The following is a 12,764-nucleotide window of genomic DNA, read 5'->3' on the forward strand; positions in this document are numbered from 1 at the left end:
CTCATTACTTCTCAATAACAGGCAAAGGCCCCAAACTATTGAAAGTTAATTAGAGAAATGAATCCTCTCTGAGTTTACTGCTTCCAAATTGCAAGCTTCATAAACCAAATCGCTGCAAATAATTGCTTCTGCGTATCTAGTGAGGTTTATCTTGTTCACAAACCGAGCAGGCTGCAAGGACAATGGTAATACAATATTCGGGCGCTCCAGTGGAGGCCACAGCCCCTTCCCTACCCAATGCTCGCTTACTCGAACATGTTCAGCCACCCACATCAGTGCTCCCTCCCAAACAGCACCCTCTGCCTCCCTACACCACATCAATACTCCTTCCCGAACAGCACCCTGTACCTCCCGACACGACATCAATACTCCTTCCCAAGCAGCACCCAGTGCCTCCCTACACCACATCAATACTCCTTCCCGAACAGCACCCTGTACCTCCCTACACGACATCAATACTCCTTCCCAAGCAGCACCCAGTGCCTCCCTACACCACATCAATACTCCTTCCCGAACAGCACCCTGTGCCTCCCTACACGACATCAGTATTCTCTAATGAACAGCACCCTGTGCCAACCTACACCACATCAGTACTCTGTCCCTACCCCACATCAGTACTCCCTCCCGAACAGCACCCTGTGCCTCAATACCCCACATGATTACTTGCTCTCGAACAGAAACCTGTGCCTACCTACACTACATCAGTACTCCCTCCCGAACAGCACCCTCTGCCTCGCTGCACTACATCGTTACTCCCTCCCGAACAGCACCCTGTGCCTCCATAACCCACATCAGTACTCCCTGCTGAACAGCACCCTGTGCCTCCCTACCCCACATCAGTACTTTCTCCTGAACAGCACCCTGTGCCTCCCTACCCCACATCAGTACTATCTCCTGAACAGCACCCTGTGCCTCCCTAACCCACATCAGTACTCCCTCCCCGAGCAGCACCCTCTGCCTCCCTACCCCACATCAGTACTCCCTCCCGAACTGCACCCTGTGCCTCCCTACACCACATCAGTACTCCCTCCTGAACATCACCCTGTGCCTCCCTACACCACATCAGTACTCCCTCCTGAACATCACCCTGTGCCTACCTACACCACATCAGTACTTTCTCCTGAACAGCACCCTCTGCCTCGCTGCACTACATCAGTACTCCCTCCCGAGCAGCACCCTGTGCCTCCCTACCCCACATCAGTACTTTCTCCCGAACAGCACCCTGTGCCTCCATACGCCACATCAGTACTCCCTCCCGAACAGCACCCTGTGTCTCCCTACCCCACATCAGTACTCCCTCCTGAACAGCACCCTGTGCCTCCCTACCCCACATCAGTACTCCCTCCTGAACAAGCACCCTGTGCCTACCTACAGCCCATCAGTACTTCCTCCCAAAGAGTATCCTGTGCCTCCCTCCCCCACGTCAGTACTCCCTCCAGACCAGTGCCCTGTGCCTCCATACATCACATCAGTACTCCCTCCTGAACATCACCCTGTGCCTACCTACACCACATCAGTACTCCCAACCAAACAGCACCCTGTGCCTCCCTAACCCACGTCAGTACTCCCTCCCGAACATCACCCTGTGTCTCCCTACCCCACATCAGTACTCCCTCCTGAACTGCACCCTGTGCCTCCCTACACCACATCAGTACTCCCTCCCGAACATCACCCTGTGCCTCCCTCCCCCACGTCAGTACTCCCTCCAGACAAGTACCCTGTGCCTCCCTACACCACATCAGTACTCCCTCCCGAACATCATCCTGTGCCTCCCTCCCTCACGTCAGTACTCCCTCCAGACCAGTGCCCTGTGCCTCCATACATCACATCAGTACTCCCTCCTGAACATCACCCTGTGCCTACCTACACCACATCAGTACTTTCTCCTGAACAGCACCCTGTGCCTCCATACGCCACATCAGTACTCCCTCCCGAGCAGCACCCTGTGTCTCCCTACCCCACATCAGTACTCCCTCCTGAACAGCACCCTGTGTCTCCCTACCCCACATCAGTACTCCCTCCGAACATCACCCTGTGTCTCCCTACCCGACATCAGTACTCCCTCCTGAACAGCACCCTGTGTCTCCCTACCCCACATCAGTACTCCCTCCTGAACAGCACCCTGTGCCTCCCTACCCCACATCAGTACTCCCTCCTGAACAGCACCCTGTGCCTCCCTACCCCACATCAGTACTCCCTCCTGAACAGCACCCTGTGCCTCCCTACCCCACATCAGTACTCCCTCCTGAACAAGCACCCTGTGCCTCCCTACACCACATCAGTACTCCCTCCCGAACAGCACCCTGTGCCTCCCTCCCCCACATCAGTACTCCCTCCCGAACTGCGCCCTGTGCCTCCCTACACCACATCAGTACTCCCTCCCGAACATCACCCTGTGCCTCCCTCCCCCACGTCAGTACTCCCTCCAGACCAGTGCCCTGTGCCTCCCTACACCACATCAGTACTCCCTCCTGAACATCACCCTGTGCCTCCCTCCCCCACGTCAGTACTCCCTCCAGACCAGTGCCCTGTGCCTCCATACATCACATCAGTACTCCCTCCTGAACATCACCCTGTGCCTACCTACACCACATCAGTACTCCCAACCAAACAGCACCCTGTGCCTCCCTATCCCACATCAGTGCTCCCTCCTGAACAGCACCCTGTGCCTCCCTAACCCACATCAGTACTCCCTCCTGAACAGCACCCTGTGCCTCCCTACAACATATCAGTACTCCCTCCTGAACAGCGCCCTGTGCCTCCCTACCCCAATTAGTACTCCCTCCAGAACAGCATCCTGTGCCTCCCTACCCCACATTAGTACTCTCACCTGAACAGTTCCCGGTGCCTCCTTACCCCACGTCAGTACTCCCTCCTGTACAGCACCCAGTGTCTACCTACACCACATCAGTACTCCCTCCCAAACTGCACCCTGTGCCTCCTTACACCACATCAGTACTCCCTCCCGAACAGTACCCTGTGCCTCCCTACCCCACATCAGTACTCCCTCCCGAACAGCACCCTGTACCTCCCTACACCACAAGGAGAAAGTGATGACTGCAATGCTGGTGCTCGGAGCTGAAAAATTTGTTGCTGGAAAAGCGCAGCAGGTCAGGCAGCATCAAAGGAGCAGGAGAGCAGGCATAAGCCCTTCTTCATACCACATCAGTACTCCCTCCCGAGCAGCACCCTGTGCCTCCCTACACCACATTAGTACTCCCTCCCGAACAGCACCCTGTGCCTCCCTACACCACATCAGTACTCCCTCCCGAGCAGCACCCTGTGCCTCCCTACCCCACATCAGTACTCCATCCCAAACAGCACCCTGTGCCACCCTACACCACATTAGTACTCCCTGCCAAGCAGCACCCTGTGCCTCCCTACCCCACATGAACTGCAAGAAGTTGTCTCACCAACAAAGTTTTCTTGGGCAATAAAGAATTGGAAATAATTCCATATTTCCATCCCATTAAGAACTTTTTAAAAAACAAACAGTGTCATTGAACCTAAGAGGCACCCTGCATACAGTACCCATCCATCGTTATCTGATTATGGAATTCTTGTCCATCACCCAACATTAAATTCCTTTTCTTACTTGGATGGAAAAAGCTAATATCTTCATGGTGCTTCATTCTCCCTCTTTTTTCCCTTGTTATTTTTTTCTACTCTTGTTCGTCATCTTGAAATCTACGGTTTTATATCCTCTCTCTCTACCAATGACATGGGTAGGGAAAGGGAGGAGGACCTGAAACGAGAACATAGGGCATTAGGTTGGAACCTAAAAGGCAGGACGACCAGAGGATCTCCGGATTGCTACCAGTGCCATGGGTTAGTGAGGCTAGAACTAGAGTGGATGTGCAGCTGAACATGTGGCTGCATAACTGGTGTAGAAGGGAGGGCTTCAGATATATGGATCATTGGGATACCTTCTGGGGAAGGTGAGACCTGTACAAGATAAATGGGTTGCACCTGAACTGGAGGGATACCAATATCCTGGGCGGGAGGTTTACTAGAGCTCTTTGGGAGGGTTTAAACTAGATCGGCAGGGGGGTGGGAATCTGAGCTACCGATCAGATGATAAAGTAGGTAATGAACAGCCAGATACAACATGCAGAGATAGACACTTGATAGGCCAACAATTCAGTCAGTGTAATGGGTTGAAGTGTGTCTATTTTAATGCAACAATTATCAGGAATGAGGGTGACAAACTCAGGGCATGGGCCAGTACTTGGAACTATGATTTTTGTCCCATTACGGAGACTTGGGTATAAAAAGGGGCAGTTATGGTTGATGAATGTTCCCAGGTTTAGATGTTTCAGAAGATATGGGGGGGTGGGGCAGGGTAAAACAGGAAGAGGAGTGGCATGGCCTATCAGGGATAGGATCACAGCTGCAGAAATGGAGGTCATCGAGGAGGGTTTGCAGACAGAGTCAGTATTGGTGGAAGTCAGAAACAGGAAAGGAGCAGTCATTTTATTGGAAAGGTTTGTCCTACTCAGACAAGGAAGGGATGGTAGTTTGAAAGACTCTTGTGTGACAAGCAATGTGGAGCATCTAGTCAAAAGGAAGAAGGAAGCTTACATAAGGTTGAGGAGGCAAGGATCAGACAGGGTTCTAGAGGGTTACAAGGTAGCCAGGAAGGAACTGATGAAGGGGGGGGCATGAAAAAGTTTTAGTGTGTATGTCACAAAGCTAGTCCTTTATTTTCTAAAAGCTGTTCCTTGGCTCAAGGAGACTCTGTCCTTGATTTTTTTCAAAAGAGTGATAAACCAGTTTGGGCTCTGAACAGCTGTCCAGCTGAGCAGTTTAGTTCAGTCCAGAACTGGTTGGGAGTTCAACAGTGATCTGTGTGGAAACTCTCTCTTCTTTCCTTCTAACTTCAAACTGTAAGCATCTGACCCTTTTTTTAATTCACTGTTTTAAAGGGGGTTTGCTTATTGGGACTGTTGTGTATATTCGGAACAGCACACCTCAGTCTAATTTGGATAAACTGAATTCTGTTGGGGTTCTTTATTGTGTTCTTCGTGTTTCATTATGTAATTTTGTGAATAAATTTTTTGTCTGTTTTAAACCTGGTAGTCAACCTAGCTAACTTAATCCGGGTAATTTTCACTGTACACTTAACAAGACAAATTGCAAAGTTAGGGTCTGGGCTGCCTGCTTAAGAATGCTTTGAGTGGTCCGGCCTAGGCCATAACAGGTAGGATTAAGGAAAACCCCAAGGTATTCCACACTTGTGTGAAGAACAAGAGGATGGCCAGAGTGAGGGCAGGGCTAATCTTGGATAGTGGAGAAAACTTGCACCTTGGAGGTGGTAGGGAAAGGCCTTAATGAATTCTTTGCTTCAGTATTCACGACTGAGAGGAACATTGACATTTCTGAGGACAGTGTGAAGCAAACTGATATGTTCGAACAGGGTGATTTTAAGAAGGAGGATATGTTGAAAATGTTTTTAAAAACATAAGGATAGATAAGTCCCCTGGGCTTGACGGGATATATCCAAGGTTTTTAACAGGAAGTGAGGGAAGAGATTGCTGCACCTTTGGAAATGATCTTTGTGCCCTCACTGTCCACTGGAATAGTGCCAGATGATTGGAGGCTGGCAAATGTTATTCCCTTGTTCAAGAAAGGGAATAGGGATAACCCTGGGAATTACAAACCAGTCAGTCTTACGTCTGTGGTGGACAAAGTGTTGGAGAGGAATCTGAGAGACAGGATTTATGATTACTTGGAAAATCATAGTTTGATTAGAGATAGTCAGCATGGCTTTGTGAGGGGTAGGTCATACCTCACAAACCTTATTGAAGTCTTTGAGGATGTGACAAAACACATTGATGAAGGTAGAGAAGTGGATATGGTGTATATGGATTTCAGCAAGGTGATTGATAAGGTTGCCCATGGTAGGCTCATTCAGAAAGTAAGGATGCATGGGAATACATGGAAATCTGGCTGTCTGGATACGAATTTGTTATCCCAGAGAAGATAGAGGGTGGTAGTACATGGCAAGTATTCAGCTTGGAGCTCATTGACCAGTGGTGTTCTTCAGGGATCTGTTCTAGGAGCTTTGCTCTTTGTGATTTTTATAAATGATTGGATGAGGAGGTGGAAGGGTGGGTTAGCAAGTTTGCCGAGGACACGAAGGTTGGTGGAGTTGTGGATAGTTTGGAGAGCTGTTGTAGGTTACAACAAGATATTGACAGGATGCAGATGAGGCTGATAAATGGCAGATGGAGTTCTACCTGGAAAAGTGTAAAGTGATTCATTTTAGAAGGTCAAATTTGAATGCATAATACAGGGTTAAAGGCAGGAGTCTTGGCAGTGTAGAGGAACAAAGGGAACTTGGGGTCATGTCCATAGATCCCTCAAAGTTGCCACTTAAGTTGATAGAGTTCTTAAGAAGGACTATGGTACGTTGGCTTTCATTAGCAGTGGCATTGAGTGTAAGAGCTGCAAGGTTATACTACAGCTCCATAAAGCCCTGGTTAGACCACACTTGGAATATTGTGCTCAGTTCTGCTCACCTCATTGTAGGAAGGATGTGGAAGCTTTAGAGAGGGTGCAGAGGAGATTTACCAGGATGCTGCCTGGACTGGAGGGCATGTCTTATGAAGAAAGGTTGAGGGAGCTAGGGCTTTTCTCATTGGAGTAAAGAAGGATGAGAGGTGATCTGATAGAGGTGTACAAAAAGGTGAGAGGCACAGAGAGAGTGGATAGCCAAAGATGTTTTCCCAGGTCAGAAATCACTATCATGAGGGTATATCATTTTAAGATAATTGGAGAAAGGTTTAGGGGGGAATGCCAGAGGTTGGTTCTTTACAGAGAGAGTGGTGGGTGCATGGACTGCCTTGTCAGCAGTGGTAGTAGAGTCAGAGACATTAGGAACATTTTAGTGAAACTTGGATAGGCACATAGATGATAGTATCATGAAGTGTATGTCGATTAATCTGATCATAGAGTAGGATAAAAGGTCAGCACAATATCGAGGGCTGAAGGGCCTGTACTGTGCTGTACTGTTCTATGTTCCATGTTCTATTGAGTGATCAGTAAATTGAGATTCATTACTATGTACATGACTGCACAAGACCTCAGCGTTCTCTGTCATACCTTTCCCCTCCACCCGTCAGCCCACCAGTAATCCAATCTGAAACCCCAGAATGACATTAATTTACTCAATCCAAATTCATCTGGGCTTCACTTGGACTATTTTCAATTTTGAAGGACCCTTGAATTTGGAATTGGGCCGACATCTTGGTTTTTCAACGTTAGTTAAGTCAATGCAGAACAGATGAAGCAGAGCAAAATTCACAAAACCACACAAACTGAAGCTGCTAGATTTCCAATTAAGATTACAGGAATAGGCCATTCGGCCCTTTGAGTCTGTGTCACCATTCAATAGGACCACGTAATCTCAGTATCCTATTCTCAGTTTCTCTCCATGCCCCTCGATCTTTTTAGCCACAGAGCTACATCCAGCTCCCTTTTGAATATATCTTACAAACTGGCCCCAGCAGCTTTCTGTGGTAGAGAATTCCACAGGTTCACAACTCTCGGAGTGAAGAAATTCATAATTTCAGTCCCGAATGGCTAACCCCTTGTTCAAAGACTGTGACCACCCGTTCTGGACTTTGTCAACATCAGGAACATTCTTCCCGCCTCGAGCCTGTTCAGTCACAGCAGGCTCTATGAGATTCCCAGCCATTCTTCCAGAACGCATTTCTCAATTAGAAACAGTCCTGTTCTTGAGGACGGACGTTGGGTGCTCAAGATCCACAAGTCCCAATCTTTGGATGAGATTTTCAACTGAACTCCTCTCTGCCCATCTCACATATGGACATTGAATACCTCTGATGGGAAGTGTAGAGCTTACAATGCAAGGTGAGGCTAACATTTGCAAGATAAATCAACAGGTCAATCGTTTCATTTATTGCTCTGTGGATATAGCTGCATCATTGATTCACGTCAGCAACTGTCCACTGAAGAAGTTTGGGAATAAACTATGTCTGTCAGATTACAATGATTTTTTTCTCCTGAATGACAAAAATAAACTTTCCAAGTAATAGATTGTGGATCATTTTAACAAAGCGTCTTCAAAATTTCAATAGCTGCTGAAACAGCCCTATCTTCAAAGCACTTATAGGGAGACATATGTGAATGTACAACAAAAAACTAATGAGTAAATGTATACCGCTAGCCATTATTTATCTGTCAGTCAACATCGTGAAAACAGTTTATTCCACTGTTATCATATTGCATTTCTGGGGACATCAATGTTTGTAAATTGCTGTCTTTCCTACATTAGACAGAGTTAACTTTTCATAAACCTCTTCTTTTAATGTCAAAACTAAGGGAGAGGACAAACACAGTCCCCGCTAGCACAGATTTTGTAGTGGGGTATCCTGCATGTGGGGACATTGCAGGTGTTAGCATACCCAACTTTCAAAAGGCTAGCCTCATTCTCGGAGAACCAGCACTCCGATTATGGCTTTGCCCTGACAGGAAAGTATTTTCACAAGTACACACATCATCCTTGTGCATGGGCCAGACCAATCTTCACCGTATCTTTCTAATTTTAGAGTTTTGTCTGCAAACCACTTTGGATTCTCATAAACCCATAAAAGGCATGGTAAAATTGATTCCTTTCTTGCCAAATGGACAGATAAATGTGAGCCAATTATACGAACAGTGTTGCAATCCTTACAGGATAGGATGCCCTGTCATGTATAAACTTCCCAGTTAATGTGTTTGTGTGTGTGTATGTATATGTGTGTGTGTGTGTATGTATATATGTGTGTGTGTATGTGTGTGTATGTATGTATATGTGTGTGTGCGTGTGTGTGCGCGCGCGTGTGTGTGTGTGTGTGTGTATATATGTGTGTGTGTGTATATATGTGTGTGTGTGTATGTATATGTGTGTGTGTGCGTGTATGTATATGTGTGTGTGCGTGTGTGCGCATGTGTGTGTTTGTGTGTGTGTATGTATATGTGTGTGTGTATGTATATGTGTGTGTGTGCATATATGTGTGTGTGTGCATGTGTGTCTGTGTGCGTGTGTGTGTGTGCGTGTTTGTGTGTGTGAGTGAGGGGAGGGGTGAGGGAGTTGAAAGATTCATACCCTGTGAACATTGAAAGAAAGCAATTCCAGAGAAAAAACGGAGCAAGAAAACAAACAGTGAAGAGAGCTAGAGATTAATTCAGAATGCAATTAAATAACCTGGAGGAATTTCCAGCTAAGAGACATCGAGGAAAGTGAATCACTCTTGCTGATAAATAATCAACAAAAAAGATCTGGCAGCGATCAAACACTGTTTAAAAAACAATTAACTTCTTTGGCATTCTTTACAATGCCTTTCATTTTGGCATCTTGATTGTTTGCAAGACCAGTTTGGAGAGGCATGTCAGGAACTAAGTTCAGTCTTAACACTCAGTTGGCTGATTGACAGCACCCATGTAACCAATTACAATGTAGTATCTCAAACTTTTGACACTCAGTTGCGATGGTAGAGGGAATTGAACAATCTAATCAGACAATTAGAAATACTAAAAATAGCATCTTCACAAGACCTTCCAAATCCAATGGCAAGAACTATTATCCACCAGCAATGTCTTCTCCCAAGCCAACCTGCCCCGAATTGAGGTGCCAAACATGCCACTCACCCCTGACATAACACTCCTGAAAACAAAACTATCTTATCGAGAAATCAATCACAGTAGGGGTTAAATATCAGCAAAGGTGGGGATAAGTCTTTCAGGAAGAGGCTCAATATGTCTCGCTGGGATGACAGACTGAGAACCAAGCTCTTCCTTGAGCGGTCACAGAAGTTGAAAAGAAACAAGTAGAATCATCTGTCTTTTTGACCCAGACTGACAGAAAGCATGGATCAGGCTTCTGTACTTAACCAGAATTACTACGGATTTCAAATAAATAGACACTAGCTGCAGGTAAACAATTATGAAACATCAGCATATATCCCCAGTAATAAGGATTCCTTGTCATAGTGATAGCTTCCCTATCTCTGAACCAGGAGGTCAGGGTTTAAGGCCGGAGGTCATTAATAATATCTTTGAACAGGTTGCTGAGAAAGTGTTTACATCTCCACTGCTTAAAACCCTAAAGCCTTATAACCTCCCTTCCCACCCAACCTCACACAATGACAGAAATATTCAAACATTCAATGTTTTGGTTCGAAGGAGAGACTGGAAGATAGGTCAGCAGTTCCTGTTCACAGGATTTGTTGATCAGAAAACTACTTCTTTCTCTAAAGGTTTTCACCATTTGGCAGTGACACAGGGCACATTTATAACAACCTCTGACTTAGTAGTGAAAAGACCCAGCTCACAGTGACTGCTGAAGGAAAAATAAACTGATTTTCTTCAGGCTAGAAGTACATTAACTGCAAAGAACAGAGATAACTCCTGAGCTGATGGAGATCTGATAATATCTCTCAGTCTTGTTCAACTCCCTGAGAACCAATCACATGCCTGTCGGCAGGCAGGGGGCCTTTGACATCAATTACTGACCATTAGGCCACAGAACCAACCAGCCACCTATTGCCAATGAAATCTCCATTTGTACCCACCCCTGGCTCTGAAACATTTGGACTCTCTCTTACGAGTGCTTAAACCTGCAGCTGTGTAAACAGTACTTACATTGGGTCTCCGGTTACTTTCTTTCCAAAACATGCAGCCATCAGCCATCCTTGTGTTTTAAGACAGTTTTCTCATTTCAGTCCACAATTACAAACACAGTAAAATGAAAGACACGTTCATTACTCATTGAAAAGAGAGACTCCTCATTGGGAACCCATAGAGGTGAAGTCAAGACAATGGAGAAACATCCAAACCTCCAGTTAACCCACCAAGCCACGTTTCAAACAGCTCCACACGTGACAGAGTCTGCAGATCAGCCATCTCCGGTCTGATCAAAATCAAATGGGAGCAAGTCATCCTTGATGCAATGGACTAAATGGGGAGAACATTCAGAAATCTGAAGTGCAAAGGGACTTTGGAGTCCTAGTCCAGAGTCTAGGTAAACTTAAGGTAAACTTGCAGCTGGAGTCTGTAGTTTGAAAGGCAAATACAATATTTTCATTCATCTCGAGAGGACTAGAATATAAAAGCAGGGATGCACTTCTGAGGCTTTTTAAGGCCCTGGTCAGACCACATTTAGAGTATTGAGAGCAAATTTGGGTCCCATACCGCATGAAGGAGGTACTGGTCCTGGAGCAGGTCCAGAGGAGGTTCGCAAGAGTGATCTCAGGAATGAAAGACTTAATATATGAGGAACATTTCAGTACTCTGAGTCTATACTATATGGAGTTTAGAACGATGAGGGGGATCTAATTGAAACTTACAGAATACTGAAAGCCTTGCACAGAGTGGACATTGAGAAGATGTTTTCATTAGCAGAAAAGACGAGGACCAAGGGCACAGCCTTAGAGTAAAGGGAAGACCTTTTAGATTGGAGATAAGGAGAAACTTCTTCAGCCAGAGAGTGGTGACTCTGTCAAATTCATTGTCACAGAAGGCTGTGGAAGTCAGGTTATTGAGTACATTTCAAACAGAGATAGATAGATTGCCAAGGGAATCAAAGGTTATGGGGAAAATGGGGTTAAAAAATCAATCAGACATGATCGAATGGCGGAACAGATTTGATGGGCCGAATGGCCTAATTTCTGCTCTGATATTTTATGGTGTTATGGTCTGACTGAGCAGAAGTGGTTAGTGCTCTCATTTCTGAATGAAAGTTTTGGAAGTGGCACTTACAGGAAACTTGGGACAAATTAACTGACCTCTGGAAAATAAAATGACAAACATTACACTCTGGATGTTGGAAATCTGAAACAGTGGCACAAGTACCTGACCAATCTGTGACTATTCTCCGTAGGTGAGCAACATGTTTGACTCAAGCTGCTGGAATTGATTGCTGCTTGCAGTCAGTATGCATCAGAAGGCCCTGATTCATACACATGACTATCACGACTTAAAAACATGGTTAGATGCCACTAAGTAGATGGCAATGCCTTAGACAATAGACAATAGGTGCAGGAGTAGGCCATTCTGCCTTAACCATTTGCGCATTGTGTAAGGCCACTAGGACCCCTTCCATCCTTGTCAAGGGAAGTGCTAACCTTCTCTCCTTTCATAAAAACAGCTTGCACCTCTTAAAGGGGAAGTGCATAGTGGCTGGCATAATATAATCTGGGTTTAAACTCCCATTGGCTGAGGGCCTGTCTCCTAAAAGACAACTTCACTCTGTTTCAAAGAAGGATGGAGGGCTTGTCTCTGACCTTTTTGATAATATTTATTCCTCAATCAGTATCACTAAAACAGCTCACCTGAGCGTCACCAGATTGTGGGATCCTGCTGCATATCGTCCTTGACTGCTGCATTCCCCACATTATAACAGGGACTACACTTTCCAAAGCACTTCCTTGGTTGCAAATCACTTTGGGGATGTCCTGAGGTGACAAAGGGCATTATATATAAACGCAAATTCCTCCTTTCTTGATTAAAATGCGACAACTGCTCCTTTAATTTCCCATGAGAAAGTTACTACCACTCACAGGGGATCTGCTCAGAGTGGAGTCTTACCTCAAGCTGCTAAACCAGGGATATGGAACTGTATTTCAACATAAATTGGCTTACCATTCTTGCTCAAGTAAGCCTATGGATTTAACCGTAACCCTGAATACAATGTCACAGAGTAGGTTGAGAAGAAAATAATAATAATGTTAAGTAATGCTAGTCAGTGAAGCTTTTCTGTT

At 45.9% G+C, this 12,764-nt stretch overlaps 2 pseudogenes; both read right to left on the reverse strand.

Annotated features, from left to right (window-relative positions):
• Positions 1–8,490: 8,490 nt before the first annotated feature.
• On the reverse strand, positions 8,491–8,591 carry LOC140487270 (U6 spliceosomal RNA; annotated as a pseudogene).
• A 3,389-nt stretch (positions 8,592–11,980) lies between these two features.
• Positions 11,981–12,150, reverse strand: LOC140487272 (U6atac minor spliceosomal RNA; annotated as a pseudogene).
• Between the last annotated feature and the right edge of the window lie 614 nt (positions 12,151–12,764).

The sequence above is a fragment of the Chiloscyllium punctatum genome, chromosome 16 (assembly GCF_047496795.1).
Source record: "Chiloscyllium punctatum isolate Juve2018m chromosome 16, sChiPun1.3, whole genome shotgun sequence".
NCBI classification, from domain to species: domain Eukaryota; kingdom Metazoa; phylum Chordata; class Chondrichthyes; order Orectolobiformes; family Hemiscylliidae; genus Chiloscyllium; species Chiloscyllium punctatum.